General features: G+C 42.1%; 1 pseudogene across 1 annotated transcript; it reads left to right on the top strand.

Moving 5' to 3' along the window:
• The first annotated feature begins 1,596 nt into the window (after positions 1-1,596).
• On the top strand, positions 1,597-15,215 carry LOC148443076 (uncharacterized; annotated as a pseudogene). Its single transcript, XR_015875752.1, has 5 exons — positions 1,597-1,639; positions 2,572-2,659; positions 8,552-8,803; positions 8,907-9,537; positions 13,419-15,215. The product of XR_015875752.1 is annotated as an uncharacterized LOC148443076 (transcript).
• Positions 15,216-17,837: the final 2,622 nt, after the last annotated feature.

Here is a 17,837-nt window from a genome sequence, read left to right on the forward strand (position 1 = left end):
AAGCCCCCCTGTAATTGATCCCCCACCAGTACAGTATTTACCTGAGTCGCTGCCGTCCGGGATGTCCCTCTCACTTGCACGCTGACTGGATCTAACATGATCCAGCAGGCGCGGCCGCACAGGATCCTCAGAGATTAAGCATAAATATTGAATGTTACATTTAATTAGGGGAGACTGATACATATGGTCAATAATTTAAGTCTCTAATATACCCTATAGATTTTATTTATATAACTATATTAAAGGTTAAGTTTTAATTATACTACTATTTAATTATTCATGTTTTATAAGTGTGCCCCAAGTAGGGAATTTCTTGTTTAGCCTCAATCTAGAGGTTTTCTGTGTACTTAAGTATGGGAATAACTCCGCTCCCAGCACACACTATGTGGTATTATTATTATATAGGGGAGAGGGGACCGTACAGTGACATATGAGGAGGAATAACACAGCTCCCAGCACACACTGTTATGTGGTATTATTATTATATACTGGTGTCCAGGACACAACAAGGAACAACCATGTGCCGAAAACCAGACCTTGCAACTTTCCTGACGAAAAAGATCAACTTGTATTGACTTCAGGTATAACAAGGACTGTAATTATATTCCTGGTGAGGATAACCTGTCAACCAATGTTGGCACCCAATTAATAATACCTTTTGATGAATTTTTACTATTTTGCCCACCCTTATTACCTTTCCTCCCCAAATGACATTATTGAAGCATTACCCCCCACCCCTGATACTTATAGACCCTCGTATTACCCCTCACCCCTATGGGCAATACTCCCCCCACATGCAGAACTTACCTGATGATCAGTGCCCCCTGCTGCAGCTAATCTCTGTACTTGCAGAGATCAGACAAATATCTGTCCCTGGTACATGCGCTCCAGAGTCCCTTTTGTATGGCATTCTGGGGTGCGATTCCAGAAGTGATGTTGTCGGTCACAGACTGCCGCAGTATTGCAGGGTGGTTTGGGGAGTCAGAGGACATTCGTTCTGTATATATATATATATATATATATATATATATATATATATACAGATCAGATCTCCTCTGAAAAACTGAGGGACACAGCGGGGCGGTGTGGTCGGGGACATTGTCTACTGAAGTACAGCTGGTTACGGTCACATCACATGCTACCACGCCAATTACATGGTTACACCGTTATAAACAAGTCGGAGGCTGTGGATAAGTAACTTGTGAGACTAAACAGATTATATTTTGTAATGTAAATGTAATCCGTGTATTCTTTTCAGGTATGTTAGGATTAAGTGCTTGCTGGGTGTTGTGACTGTGAATAACTAAATTATACGTAATTAATAGTAATAGATAATATTTAGCGTTATGAGTGAAATAGTTGTTCAAGCCTATAATAATAAAGATGAGTGTATAATAAAGTGTGTAAGTAATACAGAAACACCTGGAAAGATTATACATTGGTGACTAATAGACTCTCTCTGACCCTTACGTCCTGTGTGTAATAGGGGTAGAGGGATGTAGCCTCAGCCTTAGAGAAGAGTCCTATTTGTCTAGAACCATAAAACCTGTTATATTTGTACTCGCATAATGTTTTTCTATCCTGGAATTACAGCATATAGACCCCCATTGGAGCCCCCGCTGTACCGGAGGAGAATTGGGTATGTACAGTATAACTCATAATTAGCGTTCCCGCTAGGCTGTTTCAGCGGGGAGCCGCACCCTGCCCTATTTCTGAAGGGCAGAAAGCACCCTTCCCTCCAGTGCGGCGCCCTGCTGAAACAGCCTGCGGGTTCTGTCCTCCACCCGCGGGCCGCAGTGTCCCGCGGGTGGGGAAAATGGCAGTGCAGTGGTTACTGACGGTGAATGGATGCCGTGCGCATGGATCCATTCACAGTGTCCGCAGCACTCGGGGGCTGCCTGGCTTGTCTGTAAGTGCCGGGCACGCCCCCAAGAGTGACGAAAAGGGGACGCGTCGTAAAGACATGCCCCGTTTTCATTAGTCAAGCCCCCTTTTCGGCACAAGCGTGCCTTCGGCGCTCGCAAAAGGGACTTTACTCTAGGTCCGGCGCCCTGCCTGCCCCCGGACCTAGAGTGAACACTAATAATGACCGTGTCTGTTGTGAGGAAGTATGTCACTGCCTGTATACCAGCCTCCTGATTAGTGCCAGTATAGACACACCCATATCCCAGGTTATCATCCCATCTGATGAGGCCATCAGAGCTGAAGGTTACATGGGAAGGAAGTTTAGACCTATGTAGTCTTAATCCTATGTCCATCACGGTATACGCCGGCTTTCTCAACGAGATTGCATGGCCCTGATGGGATGAGGGCTGGATGGTGGGCACACACTATGTATCTACTGGATGGTCTCTCGGTACTTCCCTATTATACATTGTCCCTGCTCTGATGGTCTCTGCTGCCACCTTGTGTCCGTGTATAGTTGTTGGTAGGGTTCCTCATAGCCGCTTACATCATAGAGGTTTCTCTTGCTACTTCCCTATTATTCATTGTTGTTGGCCATAGTACCGCTTTCCCGGACTTCCTGGACGGCTTCATAATAATATTTCTCCACCTTTTGTTAAATCTTAGATGTTCAGCTCTTCCTCCATGTTGTGGCTGTATTGAGTCCAGTTCCTTGGAGATAACATCCATGATAACAGTAACCGGTGGACAGATGGTAAAATCTGGATACAATTTGGATTTTTTTGTTTTTACATTTTTTAATTCTTTCTCTGTAGCTTAAATGGTTTCGACACTAGGTCCCTGTTTCCAGCACTAATTCTCCTGTGGCGCATGCCTGGTCATTATTAGAGTAAAATTGGTGTAATAATAGTTTTCTTGCAAACAGCTGTAAATGGCCTTCTCATTGGATACGTTCTATTGGCTATGTCCCGTTGTATATGTAAGAGCAAAGGATAATCTCTGGCTGAGGATATGAATTTGGGCCTTATTGAGGACTTGATAGGAAAGATTGCTTATTATTCTTTCTGTTCTTCTTTTCGGTGGTGGCTCATGTTCCTTCCAGTACTTATCTTCTCTCCAGTATCTTCTCTCTCTGTTTTCGGGGTTCCTTCTCTCCTCTTTATAATCCCACTGGGCTCGTCTGTGTTCCTCACAGGTGCCCTGAGTGATCCAGGTCCTGTCTGTGTTCCTTTACAACTGCTCTGAGTGATCCAGGTCCCTTCTGTGTTCCTCACAGCTGCCCTGAGTGATCCAGGTCCTGTCTGTGTTCCTCACAGCTGCGCTGAGTTATCCAGGTCCCGTCTGTGTTCCTCACAGCTGCTCTGAGCGATCCAGGTCCCATCTGTGTTCCTCACAGCTGCTCCCAGGCGATCCAGGTCCCGTCTGTGTTCCTCACAGCTGCTCTGAGCGATCCAGGTCCCGTCCGTGTTCCTCACAGCTGCTCTGAGCGATCCAGGTCCCGTCCGTGTTCCTCACAGCTGCTCTGAGCGATCTAGGTCCCGTCTGTGTTCCTCACAGCTGCTTTGAAAAGATTCTCAGGCTCCTGAATTTATGTCTTTGCTTAGGAAACCAGATAGTTTATCAGTGAAATAGACAGGCACAATAAGGAGCATATAGCGGTAATGCTTAGCCACCGGGAGTCTTTACAATGGAATAATGTGTCATATATATGTGCGAGGAATAATAACTTATTGGCCATGTCCCAGGAGTGAGTTGTGGGGAATTTCAGGAATCATTCCCAGAGCTTGTGACAAAGCCTCAGCAATGCCCCATTCTGATTATATATGTATTTATGCATGGTTGTTATTTCTATGTATCTTTATATGTATGCATGTGTGTCTCTAGGAAATAGAGTGAATAGTGTCATTTGTGTAATTTATATTTTATGCAATTATGGGGTTCGACATTGTCCATTTCTAGGGTGAAATTAAAACAGAAAAAAAATTACCTGGAAAGCCCTCGTTTCTGTCCCATTGTTATGTAACTGGATACTTGTAGTGACATCTGTGGAGTCTGGAGCATAGTGACATATAAATTGTTTATTGAAACAAACCATAGTGCAGGCAATGCAGAGAAGCCAGGAGTGATACATGAACCGGACTGGAACTGGTGGTAAACAGAAACTTGAAGGTCTGCAAAACTGGATACAGACAAGAACCATGTGAGGAGACAATGGGCCTGATTCAGACCCACTCGCGAGCGGCTGTCCGCTCGCAAGTGGGTCGATGTTATGCACTGAGCATGCGCACGACGGAGGGAGCTCCATCGTGCGCATGCGCCAGACGCGACGAGCGAAGGAAAGTCCTTCGCTCGTTGTGTCCGATCAAAGGGGGCGTGCTGTCAATGTTGATTGACAGCACGCCCCCTTTGGTGGGCGTGCCTCCCTGACGGGGGCGTTCCCACGGGAACGCCTCCCGTCAGAAGCCGGCCCACTGACATCACTAGTGATGTCAGTGGGAGTGATTTTGGCTCTGATAGAGCCAAAATCACTCCGGAGCTTGCGGTTGAAAACCTCAACCGCAGGCTCCGGCTCGCAATTTCGATGGTCGCGATGGTCTGGACCATCGCGGCCATCACAAAGCACGCTCGTATAGCCTGTGGGTGGTGACCCACAGCTATACGAGCGTCCAGGAGGACGCTCCATGAAAATGGAGCCCGGCCCTCATTCAGAGCGTGCGCTCTGCTCAGAGCGTACGGCTCTGAATGAGGGCCAATGTCAGAATACATCAGCAGCACATATAAAAGTACTTTCTGCAAGAAGCAGAGGAAAAGGACAAATATGCCTTTGTAGGGGCACTCTTATGACAGATAATTGTTTATATATGGATGATGATGGAATGATTAGTATGAGTAAAACTTAACGTTTAATATACACCTTTAAAAGGAAGTTCTCCCCAGAGGGTGATGTGTAGCTATATCATAGAAATCTACTAAGGACAAAAAAGAACAATATAAACGTCCTTTGAAGTGTAAATGAGTATTATTATTTATTATTGATACAATTTCAATGAGTAATCAGCTCCTGTTAAGGCTAATGAATATTCTAATTAACCCTAATTCAATCTATAGGGAGGCACATATGATTACTTCATACAATACATATCTGGCGAACTATAGTATATAGGATTGTGCTTGGGAGGACTTTTATCCCAAGTATGTTAACTCATATTGGTTTTAGCAGATATGCTAGGTAAAGAATAGTACACCTTGGAGTAGTGATAAATGCATATATAGTGTTCCTTCTAGCTCCGGGGGGAGGCAGGGCGCTGGAGCTACAGAGGGCATGCACTCGCGCGCGCGTGACCGAGAAGGGGGCGTGGTCATCAGAAAAGGGGGCGTGTCTATAAGACGCGTCCCCTTTTCGTCACTCTTGGGGGCGTGCCCGGCACTTACGGACACGCCGGGCAGCCCCCAAGCCCTGCAGACAGGGAGAATAGATGCCGGGCGCATGCTCATTTAGCATGCTGATCTCTGAATAACGACACCAGCAGCTCTGACCCACGGACTTTCCCTGTGAGGTATCTTTCTATTGCTCTCCCGCGCTCTCTCATCTAAGTCCTAGTCTGTGACTCCCCCTGCAATGCCTGAGAGTAACAGGGGTGAGACTTAGTTCTATTCTCAGACAGCAGAAGTGCTGTCTGTTGTTTCCCCTGGAATAAACGCTGTAGTCACTCTCTCATCCCCTGTTTGATGTAGACAGGGGAAAGTAGAAGTGACTCCACGTTACTTTATTCCAGGTCTTACTTCCTTCAGCTTAAACCCTTTTATATATATCTATTTATGCTATATATGTCAAATTCTATGTTTTCATTTAGTACATGTGCAAATTTTATTTTTTATATTTTTTATATTTTTTTTTTACACTGACGAGAGTGTCACTACTCCGTATATATACTATTGCTTCTCTTTGTTCATTAACATTTTTTGAATTATTATCAATGATTTTTTCTTTATATATTGTAATTCACCTTATGCATTGACTTACCCTTGTGTTGTGATACATACCCCTGTTTTTTCAGGGCACATCCTTATTACATATGTACACAAATATGTTGCATATGTCCATGGTTTAGGTTGATATTCAGTACAAGTATAATTTTTTCTGTTATTATTTTTCTTTATTGCACTGAAGACAGTGTCATTATTCAGTACACGTAACACTGTCATTGTGTACTTACCATTATTGTTTGGATTTTTTTCTTTTTCATATATATTTTCTGTTTTGAGATATCACTTTGCTTCTCATAGTGCAGGAGTTACCCTTGTGTTGTGGTACATAACCCTGTTTTTTCAGGGCACATCCTTATTACATATGTACACAAACATGTTGCATTTGTCCATGGTTTAGGTTGATATTCAGTGCAAGTATAATTTTTCTGTTATTATTTTTCTTTATTGCACTGAAGACTCATTATTCAGTACATGTAACACTGTCATTGTGTACTTACCATTATTGTTTGGATTTTTTTCTTTTTTCTTTTTCACATACATTTTCTGTTTTAGGATATCACTTTGCTTCTCATAGTGCAAACTCTGCTGATATTATATGGCAATTTAATGTATGCATTTATCACTACTCCAAGGTGTACTATTCTTTACCTAGCATATCTGCTAAAACCAATATGAGTTAACATACTTGGGATAAAAGTCCTCCCAAGCACAATCCTCTTAGTTATATGGGGACACAGACTTTATCACTATCAGCAATGTCAATATATATGTACTGATATTTAATTACAATATATATCCCTCACTCATCTACAGGGGACACAGATTTCAAAGCTGCTGGATTATCCTAATAAGTCATCTTTCTTAGTTATCGTAGTGTGGTTTTTTACAATATATAATTGTTTCTGACCGACTATCCTTTATGTATATGTCGATCATAACAGAGATCTAAATAAAAACTACTATAGTTCGCCAGATATGTACTGTATGAAGTAATCATTTGTGCCTCCCTATAGATTGAATTAGGGTTAATTAGAATATTCATTACCCTTAACAGGAGCTGATTACTCATTGAATTTTTATCAATAATAATAATACTCATTTACGATTCAAATGACGTTTATATTGTTCTTTTTTGTCCTTAGTAGATTTCAATGTTATATCTACAAATCACCCTCTGGGGAGAACTTCCTTTTAAAGGTGTATATTAAACGTTAAGTTTTATTCATACTAATCATTCCATCATCATCCATATATATAAACAATTATCTGTCATAAGAGACAAAGGCATATTTGTCCTTTTCCTCTGCTTCTTGCAGAAAGTACTTTTATATGTTTAGCACAAACCTCTAGGGTGCACCACCAACTTAGAGTCATCCAAAACATTTTTATTGTGATGAACCATGATGTTGGTATCAATTATGCAATAGCAATTTTCCATTCATTTCAATTGTATTACTAGTGCGTACTCACAACTTTGTCATACATACATCAGCAGCACCTCTGGTGGCACAAATGTACTACAGACCAGATTCAAAATAAAGAACAGTGTCCTAACACCAATGTAACTTATTTCCAGTGGTGCAAAGAGCATCTGATATGTGTCTGGCAGGAATAAGACCCACGGCCAGGAGAGGAGCATTAGTGTAACCTTATGCAGTACAGCGTTGTTGAGGAGCCTTATGGGGCTGGGTCACAGGAACCTCTGACAGACACTGACCAGAGCTCTATGGCTGGGGGAAAGGGGAGACTTACTGGTCACTCAGTGTTACATGTCTGACTGTGTTACATGTGTTCTCTGTGATGTCTATTATATTCTATTCCTAGACAGTCCAGCTGTGAGGAACCAGAGTCTTTATTACACATCACACATTCTGTATTCTCACTGATTCACTAAGGATGGAAAAGGACGAGTGTCACAGGACTGAGAGGATCTTACATCTGACCCTGGAGATCATCTACGTACTAACTGGGGAGGTGAGAGGGTCTGGGAGTGTTACAGTGACATCACTTCTATCTATAGTAATAATACAGGGACATGACTGGTGAGGTGAGAGGATCTGGGAGTGTCACAGTGACATCACTTATATCTATAGTAATAATACAGAGATATGACTGGGGAGGTGAGGGGATGTGGGAGTATCACAGTGAAATCACTTATATCTATAGTAATAACACAAGGACATGACTGGGGAGGTGAGGGGATCTGGGGGTATCACAGTGACATCACATATCTATAGTAATAATACAGGGACATGACTGGGGAGGCGAGGACATATGGGGGTGTCACAGTGACATCACTTATATCAATATTAATGTTACAGGTATGTAACTTGGGAGGTGACGAGATCTGGGAGGGTCGCTGTGACATCACTCTGACCTAGATCGCTCAGAGCAGCTGTTCTCAGGTATTAGTATCAGTTCTGACTGTAGTTGGGAGTTATTAAATTTCTCGTATTATGTTACTTTCTGTCATTGACACAAAGATGTAGCAGCAGGAGATATTATATACTGTACATTGTCCTGTATATAGGAGATTGTTGCAAGACATGTATTTGTAAAATTGTCTTCTTGTATATTATGCAAAGTGATCACATGAATAAACAGCCCCATTTAGGTTTAACTAACCTTCTCATTGATGTCCTCCCCCAATACACAGGATTACACAGTAGTGAAGAAGACATCCGGTGACTGTGAGACACCCAGCAGCCGTCCCCATTTATCAGGAGGACTGAGCAGGACCCAGGGCCCCATCACGGTGCCTCCACCTCACTCACTGATACGTGAGAGACACAATGACCAGAAGATACTGGAACTCACCAACAAGCTGCTTACTGGAGAGATGACTGCTGGGAATGGGATAGTATACAGTAACACAGAGGAGAATCGCGGGACCACACAGGAGCATCAGGTGGGTGAAACGTAGGGTCTAAAGCTGTGTGTGTTATACACTGATATCCTACTTTGTAATGTCTATTAATGAAATCAAACATTAAAAAGCTATTTATGTTTAGTGTACAGCGCTGACTAATACGATAGAAGATACAGAGGGAGACGATGAGACATATGTGACTGATATGAAGGCAGAAGATATAGACGGGGAAGAAGAGACGTATGTGACTGATATGAAGGCAGAAGATATAGGGGGAGAAGAAGAGATGTATATGACTGATAATAATGCAGAAGATATAGAGGGAGAAGAAAAGACGTATGTGACTGATATGAAGGCAGAAGATACAGAGGGAGAAGAAGAGACGTATGTGACTGATATGAAGGCAGAAGATATAGAGGAAGAAGAAGAGACGTATGTGACTGATATGAAGGCAGAAGATATAGAGGGGGAAGAAGAGACATATGTAACTGATATGAAGGCAGAAGATATAGAGGGGGAAGAAGAGGCGTATGTAACTGATATGAAGGCAGAAGATACAGAGGGAGAAGAAGAGACGTATGTGACTGATAATAAGGCAGAAGATACAGAGGGAGAAGAAGAGACGTATATGACTGATAAGGCAAGAGATATAGAAGAAGAGGAGACTTATGCGACTGATAATAAAGCAGAAGATACAGAGGGAGAAAAGGAGACGTATGTGAGGGGCGATCAGCAGTGTAAAGAGGAAGAAATCCCTACAGATAGCTGCACTGGTGAGTTATAATCACTTACTACAGAAAAGAGTCACTTATTCTCCTTGTTCAGTCACTACAAACAATCTCTAATCCTACACCCTTCTGTGTCAGTACAAACTAATGAGGGAAATGTATCTGCTCAGTGGGGGAGTCAGGAGCCATCAGCCCCTATTATACTCCTGCTCTCCCCCTCACATCATGTCACTGTGTGTTACCAGCCCAGAGATCTGACCAGTCTCCTCCCCACACTCTCTGGTGTATCTCATACATCAGGAGCCATTAGCCCCTATTATACTCCTGCTCTCCCCCTCACATCATGTCACTGCGTGTTACCAACCCAGAGATCTGACCAGTCTCCTCCCAACACACTCTGGTGTATCTCATACATCAGGAGCCACTGTTACTGTTGGTGATAGCTGTTTGTGCTTTGTTATTTGTATTTTACAGGGTCTCCTAGTGAGAACGTGTGTGTGTAGTTTTGGGAGAAACTCCATATAGAATACTGTGCAAAAGTTTTAGGCAGACTGTGGATAAATTGCTGCAAAGTAAGAAAGCTTTCAGAAATAGAAATGTTGTTAGTTTTATTTTTATCAATTTATAAAATGCAACAGTAGAGAGTGTGGGTATACAATCGGGAAACCGGCTGCCTTAATACCGGCAGCCGGCTTCCCGACTGTCATATCCCGGCGAGGGTGAAATGCCGGTCGTCTAGATGTAGACGCCTGACATTTCCCCGATGCCGGGAGACCAGCACCCGGCATCCCGATCGAAGGGATGCCAGGCGCCGCGAGCGGACAGCCGCAGGTGGGAGGGTTAGATTTAGGGCACCCGGGGGAGACTTAGGGTTAGGCTAGGGGGTGGGAGGGTTAGGGTTAGGCACCCCCGAGGGAGACATAGGGCTAGGCACCCGCCCGGGGGAGTTAGGTTTAGGCAGCGGGGAAGGGGGGGATTAGGGTTAGGCACCCCAAAGGAAGGTTAGGGGGTTAGGTTAGCTTCCGCTGCCGGGCTCTGCTCATCTGTCGGCCAGGCACTGCCGGGAATCGAAGCGCCGGCCGCATCATACCGATCGATTCCTTAGTGTGACCACCCTTTGCCTTCAAAACTGCATAATTTCTTCTAGGTACACTTTTATATGATTATATGCAGGTGTATGATTAAACAATCATACCAAACAGGTGATAATGATCATCTCTGAGAAATACAGGCTGGTACTTATTCATCGTGCAATACCATCAGGGAGGCGTCTGATTGGCTCCAATTGTATTCTGCAGCAGGACAGCGGCCCCAAACATATAGCCATTGTCATTGTCATTAAGAACTATGATATGGCCCCCACAGAGCCCTGATCTCACCATCATCAAGTCTGTCTGGGATTACATGAGGAGACAGAAGGATATGAGCAAGCCTACATTCACAGAAGATCTGTGGTTCTCCAAGATGTTTGGAACAACCTCCCTGCCGAGTTCCTAGAAAAATTGTTGCAGTTTTGAAGGCAAAGAGTGGACACACCAAATATTGAGTAGATTTAGATTTCTGTTCTGTTCATTCATTTTGCATTTTGTTAATTGATAGAAATAAACTAATAACACTTACATTTGTGAAATCATTCTTACTTTGCAGCATTTTTTCCACCCCTGCCTAAAACTAGCATAGTACTGTATATTCATCATATATCCTCCAAACTCATATAACCTCTGCAACAGCTCACACAGCCCCACCTTGTTCTGGCCATTGCTAGGCTACCAGGACGCTGCATGATGTCATCACGCTGGCTGCCCTGCCTTCTGGTTCTGGCTTGTTGCCTGGCTGTTTCCCTTTACAGCCCGGCAGCTGCAGTGTGTTGACGTAGATTAGGGGGCTTGTCCCAACGGGCATGCTGATTGGGTGTCTGCTTAGGTGAGAGGCAGTGAGGACTTAGCCTCTCTGTTATAGCGTCCTGTCTGCCCTGGGTGCTGACCTGCTCCCTGATACCTCCTGCCTGTTACTGGAATCCTGACTCCCCTGCACCTGTTCCTGCCTTTGTGTGCCTTCTGCTTGTTCCTAAACATCCGGACCCTCCTGCACCCTGTAAAATGGAAAAAAAAGGTACCCAGGTGCTGAATGAGTTAAATCTCACACCCTGAAACATCACGGCTGAATGGGATAGTCAGTCCCAATAACAAAGAAATAATCTGAATGAAAAAGCAGCCGGTGGGTCAGGGGGTGAATACAATGGATATATGACAAGGTTCGTGTTCTAAAAATAAAATTTATTAAATCACAGATTTAAAATTCGCATTTACCCCTTATCATTGAAGATAAACAGTGTAACAAAATTGTTAATATCCAATATCCTGAATATAAGATATATGCGGACCCGCCAGCTATTAAATGAATGTGTCCATGATTAAACACTTGCCACCAAATTGAAGTATGGTAAAAATAATAATAATGTCCTCCCTGGGTGGCAGGAGGTAAGAACAATGTCAGCAAAGGTTGCCTTTATTGGGATGAGCGGTCTGTTTCACGGTGTCACAATGGAAAGCTCTCACCTGTTTGTAGGGAACTTGGATCTCTGTGTGACCGCTCTATCCAGTGGCAGCGTTCCTGATTTGGAGGGGGCTCGATCTCCGTATGCACCCTGTCCCTGGCTCCTGACCTGCCTCCTGTCCTGATTTCATGACCTTCCAGCTCAGTACCTGGTTCATTCTCTGCCTGTTACTGGAATCCTGACTCCCCTGCACCTGTTCCTGCCTTTGTGTGCCTCCTGCTTGTTCCTAAACACCCGAAACTGCCTGCAACCTGTCCCTGGCTCCTGACCTGATTTCCTGACCTTCCAGCTCAGTACCTGGTTCATTCTCTGCCTGTTTGCTGACCCTGGTCTCAGCTGCTGCTTCCTGGTTTTTAGCACTGGTCACCTGGCTCCGGTTTAATTGAAGCCTGTTTCCCACTTCAGCTTACTCTCTGCTGCCACCTAGTTTCCATCATAAGCTCCTATTGAGTATAAGACCCGGGGACATCCAAGTATCTGTGAGAATATAAATCTCTATGTGAAAGGCGGTTGCTATAAGTGACAACCTCTCTGGCCAGACTCTAGGAGTTTATGTGGATCCCCTGGGCATGCCCTAACAAAAAGGGACTTTAATTAGCATAAGATATTATATGTAAAAGTTAGCACATTTATTTACAGATGATATAAATCCTTTACCTACAATAACACAATATAATGCAACATGTAAATATCAACATAATATTATCAATTTAATCTGTCTCATTTTAAGTCACTTAAATACAGTTACTGCGACACTAATAAAACCAGCGCCCTGTGAGTCTCATACAGACCCAGAAAGAAATCTAAATTTGCTATAAATGTGGAGAGAACATGCAGAGCCTTAATGTGACTATTACACAGGTGTGGTAATGTGACTATTACACAGGTATGGTCATGTAACTTACACAGGCGTGGTCATGTGACTAGTACACAAGCGTGGTAATGTGACTACTACACAAGTGTGGTAATGTGACTATTACACAGACGTGGTAAGCATTTGCCGTTACAGCTTTTTTTTCATTACATCTCATGGATGTTGCACACCTGTTCTGTCGTCCTGGAGGCAGCAGTAGTTTATTTCACCTTTATATTATGCAAACAATTGTTTAATTATTTTAAATCATATTTCAACTCTATCATATTTACACCCTCCTTTCACATTGCAAATTAAACTCTGGCACAGGCACAGATTAAAAAAAAAATATGTACCAGACACACACATGTAGAGAATATAGAGAGAGAGCCCAGTTTGAGAAATGTTATTTACAAATTGTACCTTTAAACGTCTCACACAGGTGAGAAACCACTTAGATTTTTTTTTATATATTAACCTTATTTCGTTACTGTACATTTATTATATTCCCAACAGGTGGCTGTAACAGAAGGAATATATCGCAGGAGCATCTAATTATATCTCCAGATTCTGCAATAAAAGATATCAGACGAGATTCTCCAATTCCCCACAGTACAGATATGTCAACTCAGCCTTCTGATGTGTCATGTTCTCCTGATAACTTAGACATCTGTATTTTTCCCAATAATATAAATGCCACATGTCCTACAAAGAAAACAAAGCATAATGCCCATCAGCCAACTAATATACATGTGAAGCCATTTTCATGTCCTGAATGTGGCAAATGTTTTACACATAAGTCAGTTCTTGTTACACATCAGAGAAGACACACAGGCGAAAAACCATTTCCATGCTCTGAGTGTGGGAAATGTTTTATACAGAAATCACATCTTGCTATACATGAGAGAAGTCACACAGGTGAGAAACCATTTCCATGCTCTGAGTGTGGGAGATGGTTTACACATAAATCAGCTCTAGTTAGACATCAGAGAAATCACATAGGTGAGAAACCATTTCCATGCTCTGAGTGTGGGAAATGTTTTACACTGAAATCAGCTCTTGTTAGACATCAGAGAAGTCACACAGGTGAGAAACCATTTCCATGCACTAAATGTGGGAAATATTTTACACTGAAAACAGATCTTGTTAGACATCAGAGAACTCACACAGGTGAGAAACCATTTCCATGCTCTGAGTGTGGGAAATGTTTTACACTGAAATCAGCTCTTGTTAGACATCAGAGAAGTCACATAGGTGAGAAACCATTTCCATGCTCTAAATGTGGGAAATGTTTTACACTGAAATCAGCTCTTGTTAGACATCAGAGAACTCACACAGGTGAGAAACCATTTCCATGCTCTGAGTGTGGGAAATGTTTTGCACGGAAATCACAGCTTGTTATACATGAGAGAAGTCACACAGGTGAGAAACCATTTCCATGCTCGGAGTGTGGGAAATATTTTACACATAAATCAGCTCTTGTTATACATCAGAGAAGTCACACAGGTGAGAAACCATTTCCATGCTCTTGAGTGTGGGAAATATTTTACACATAAATCAGCTCTTGTTATACATCAGAGAAGTCACACAGGTGAGAGGCCATTTACATGCTCGGTTTGAGAGAAATTACATTAAAGTCAGATCTTGTGGGTTATTATTCACACACATTTAAATGGGAAAGTCTGATAGTGAAAATATTGTATCTAAAGAGCAAATCTCATGCATAATATATTTCCTGAGATGGGCTCTTCTTCAATCTTCTCTTCGCACATTTATTTTTGTTATTTAAAGGACTGAGCTCTGGTTTGTGCTAATTTTCATATTGTATTTTTATGTCCTGTTACTGTCCATCTCACAAGATAATATACACTCATTTTCATGTATGCAGTAATAAAAGAGTGCAGGAAAACATGGACAGTGCTCCAGGAACTTGTGTAAACTTCATAATGACTTGTAATGTGACATTTGGTCTGACACCTGACAAACACGTTCCTCCCATAAGTCTCCTCCCTACCGGCAATAACCAGTGATATACAAGGATGCCAGGTGCTCAGAAACGTGATGTCATAAATGATCACTGTAATGTCAGGTTTGTTTTCCAGAAGTGAAGAGACTGATACACAATTGTTATTCGGTTAGTGGCGCCATCACCAGGACACCACAAGTGTGAGGAATAAGGACTTTTCTATATGTGGGGGTTCCTGGTGCTCTGGATGGATTCTCTGTGTATATGTGTATGTCTATAGTAAGATCATGATCCCTCTCCTGAGCACAGAGGATGATGCTATAATATGTACTGATAGTGTAATAAATGCAGTGTAATATCTTGTAGTGTTATTCTTCTACCTTTTATATAACGTCATATTTTATGTTTGTTACATTAATGGGCTGTCATCACTCAGGGATAGATGTGTGATATATTCTTGTTTTTTTTAACATTTATTTTATTCATCAGAGCAATAACAGTACATATACATCAGAAAACAAATTAAATAATAAGTAGATCAAAGACCCAGTAAGGGTAATAGTATACAAATAATACAATATAAATGCAGAAAAATATTTCCTTCAAAACTAAAAAATGGCATATATTATTCAAAATAATCTAAACAGCTCATCCCCCCAAAAATTATCCAATTAAATAAAACAAGGAAAGGAGATTCAAAAAGAAACAGATCCCATCTCAGCCTGTAACAGGCAAAAAAATGGACGGATCATCCAGTAAAATCAGGTTTCATACCAAGAAGTATTTCGGAAACATAAATATATTTGGTGCCGTAAGGCCATCGTAAAGGAGTCTATAAAACCTTCCCACAGCTGAAAAAAAAGCAGCTGTCTTATTCTCCTTAAACAATGTGGTTTCTAGCCAATCCATTTGAAAAGCAAAACTTATTTAGCCCAAAATAAAGAAACAGATGGGGGATCTGCATGGGTCCACATCTGTAATATACATTTGTGAGCCACCGCTGAAATAATCAATAACAATTTTTTACTATCTCCCCTACACGAGACACGGTGGCAGGATACCCAAAATTGCCCACTCTGCCTATAGCGAAAGATAACCAAACATCTAGATGCAAATCTGTTGATCGATGACCAAAATCTACGTATAAGGGGCAATCCCACATACAATGTATAAAGGTTGCATCAGAAGCCCCACATTTAGCACAAAAACTAGTATCTGACAGTCCCATCAGGAACCAGCGGTGAGGGGAGAGATACCCATTGTGATAAATGTTATAGAACATTTCTCTATACATGCTGGATGAGAGCACTGATTGAGAATAGAGGAATGAGTGTAACAGGCTTTCCATGGTAATATGAGGGAATACGGTACACCAGGTAGATAACCCTGTTGATATTTTAGAATGGTATAAAGGAATCTGAAGAATTTTATAAGTGAGAGAAATTACCCCTCGTCCACCCATAGGTCTAGCTAATTATAGATCCAAAGAGTTGGTCCAATCTACTGGGGAAAGAGTCCGTATATTGGAACTAACATAGTGTTGTGCCTGATATAGCGCCAGAAAGTGGGATTGAGGTAAACCATATTTATCCACTAATTACACCACCCGATAGGGCCGACAGTTTTCAGTGTCGACCAATACTCGGACATAAGGGATTCCCCTATCAGGCCATAATGAGAAAGGCGCAGAAGCCTCCACATTTTGAAACTCAGAGTTTAATAGTAATAGGAGGAAGAGAGAATGGTGACAAGTTAAATTCCTATGCTTTCTAGCAAAGTGCCAATCTCTCCATGCAACCATCAGTAGGGGATTATTAATAATATCCTCAGATAATTTTTGTTTATGGGAATGGAGGAACACCAGTAAGTGCTGATCAGGTAGGAAAGACTGATTCAGCTTTGAATCAGTATATAGGTCCGTCCTGTGCATCGAGTCCCGTATGTATTTCAAAACTGCAGCATGGCTATATAGTTTTAAATTAGGTAAATTAACCCCTCCATTAGCCCGGGTTTGTTGAAGCTTCAGCAAACCAATTTGAGGACGTTTATTTTTCCAAATGAAGTCCCGAAATGCTCTATACAGAAACTTTTTATCCTGTGAGAGCAAAATCGGCAACATCTGTAAGGAGTAGAGGAGTTTAGGGAAAGATATAATTTTTAATAAATGAATCCTACCCAAATAGGACAACATAAGGTGACGCCATCGGGACAATTCACCCACTACCTTTTGAATAAGCGACCGCATATTAAGATCATATAAGTCACCAATAGAACGTGGTAATTCAATTCCCAAATATCTAAGGGAAGTAGAAGCCCACACCACTGGATATAAGTCACCCCAATGTGGTTTCACCGTGGAACCCACGCATAGCGCCTCTGACTTATCTGAATTAATACTAAAGCCAGAAACTTTAGCAAAATCTGACAAGTTATCAAAAATTTTGGGTAGGGTCCGTTCTGGATCCGAGATATAAAGTAATAAGTCGTCAGCAAAGGCCTGGATTTTAAGCTCCTGAGAACCCAGCATAATACCTTAAAATTCTGGCCAGGAATGGAGAGTATGTAGCAATGGGTCCAAAGCTATATTAAATAACAATGGCGATAAAGGACATCCTTGTCGAGTGCCCCTCGTCATTGTAATGGGGGAACTACAGGTGCCATTAATTATAGTAGTCAGTGAACATATAAAAAGCGGAACATTTCCGAGAAAGATCTACCAAAATTCCGTATCTCATAGATTTTAAGCAAATGACCCCAAGACACTGTGTCAAATGCCTTTTCCGCGTCTTAACTCAAAAGCATCGCTCCCAATGGAGATAGAGAATTGGAATGGGACACTATAGTTGCCAGAGCTGTTCTAACCCCTTTTACAGAAAATCTGCCACGTGTGAAACCCAACTGATGATGAGTTAGGATACAGGGTAAAAATAATTGAAGGCGGGGGGCGTGGCCTGGAGTAGCATGGTGTA

Source organism: Taudactylus pleione, unplaced genomic scaffold (assembly GCF_031769625.1).
Source record: "Taudactylus pleione unplaced genomic scaffold, aTauple2 ptg001336l, whole genome shotgun sequence".
Taxonomy (NCBI): Eukaryota; Metazoa; Chordata; class Amphibia; order Anura; family Myobatrachidae; genus Taudactylus; species Taudactylus pleione.